The 1,816-nt window shown below is 47.6% G+C and overlaps 1 pseudogene; it reads left to right on the top strand.

Moving 5' to 3' along the window:
- The first annotated feature begins 338 nt into the window (after window positions 1-338).
- Window positions 339-1,456, top strand: LOC103554535 (putative monooxygenase p33MONOX pseudogene; annotated as a pseudogene).
- The last annotated feature ends 360 nt before the right edge of the window (window positions 1,457-1,816 follow it).

Here is a 1,816-nt window from a genome sequence, read left to right as displayed (position 1 = left end):
AACTTTACAAAATATTTGAACATTCATTTCCTTTTATTTCACACACTTATCTTATGCCTCCACTGCCTCATAAAACCAATGAGGACAAGGATTGTTTGATGTTACAAGAACCCTCTGAAGTAGACAGAACAAGTATTGTATCCTCATTTTTCAGACAAGGAAACTGAGGCTCAGAGAGATTATATCTTGCCTAATGTCACTTACCTCTTAAAGAGCAAAGTTAATGCTGGAGTTTGAGACTTGTGGCAGCCAGCGCTTGTCAATCACCGCCTGAGGCCCGCACACATTCAGTGTCCAGCACACCTGGCTTGGGTCCAAATGCACCACGTCCAACAGACATGGGTCTTCAGAGCCTTTACTCCTGGAGCCTGGGCCGCAGGCAGCCCCGTAATGGCAGAGAAACAGAACCTCTGGGTAGACTTTTTTCAGGGCACTTTGCTAGTTCACAGCAGCTGGACAACGTTCCCTGTTAATATTTGTCATCAAGATCCTCGCATCATTTCACTGTGGTAGCAGAGACTCAGCTCTGGAACTCTATATAGTTAAAGCACCTAGAGCTCAGTCTTTCAACGGCTTTTCAAGAACACAAAGGGCATCCTCTTGAGCTTAGTGGACCTCTGGGCAAGCTGTCTCTCCCCAGCAGGAAGTATTGCTGGCATTCAGCCATGAGGATGCCCTCAAGGACCCTATGCCATGACTCCTCTTCCATCAGTCATGGGCAGCATCATCTGGAAGCCAGTGTTTCCAGACCATGAGTATTATGCCAAGGTGGACTAGGGAGAGGCCAGCATGCCCTCCCCTGCCATGACCCTGTGGCACTGACTGTGGACAAGGTCCCAGTGGTGAAGGCTAGAGCCACCTACGTCATCAGGAATTCTCCAATCACAAAGCAGACTCAGAAGAACATACAGTGTTTAGAGCAAAGAGCAGGGCTGAGAAATGCTGGCTGCACACCTCACAGAGGTCTTCCCACCGAGGAGACGAAGTACCGTTGAGTGGCAGAAGCACACCACACACTAAAGCTGCACAGTGAAGAGATGACAAAAGAAGAGAGGCAGCCTGCATCAGCCCAGTCCACTCTGAGCAGCATCCCCCACTCTTCCCCTAAGCAGAAGCCCCGAGGCTGGTACACCTCTGGTTCTTCCACTGCCTGACCTGGCCCAATCCCAGCACCATGGATTCTGGAAGTGGAGATAAGGACAGAAACTCATCAGATAAATGGAGCTTCTTGGAACCAAGACTCCTCCAGAGTCTGATTCAGTTTTGCCACCCAGGCTACCAAGGGGCCAAGAAGCCCTCTCCAATGGAACTGATCCAGATCCAGGCCACCTGAATGGTGAGGATCCAGCAACCATCAGGCCACTCAAGGTGGACATCTCAGTGATGGAAGGGAAGAAACAATTGCCGCAGACACATTGTCTCAGACTTGAATGTGCTCATGCCTACTGGGTTCTAGAGCTCTTTCTGTTCCAGAGACTCTGGAGAGAGGGTGTCTTATTCCCATTCATCTTGGCTCTGACATAGGAAAGACATATTTTTTAAAACCTTGTTAAACTGAAACTAGAGCTGGAAGACGAAATTGGCTTTTGAGAAGCATTGGTCAAAGTTTGTCCTTATTGTGTGCAAGAAGACATTTTGCACTGCTTTTTTCAGACTAAATAATCTCAGCAGTGATGTGGGGGGGGGGGGTCCTCATTTTCTATTTTTATATGATTCACCCTAAACAAGAACTTTAATCATTGCTTATTAGGTAAATAATGTTGGTGTTTTTCCAAAACCCGGGTTCCTTGAATCCTTTACTACTGTCAATGTCCCT

Source organism: Equus przewalskii, chromosome 22 (assembly GCF_037783145.1).
Source record: "Equus przewalskii isolate Varuska chromosome 22, EquPr2, whole genome shotgun sequence".
In the NCBI taxonomy this organism is placed as follows: domain Eukaryota; kingdom Metazoa; phylum Chordata; class Mammalia; order Perissodactyla; family Equidae; genus Equus; species Equus przewalskii.
This window is presented reverse-complemented; position numbering and strand designations above follow the sequence as displayed.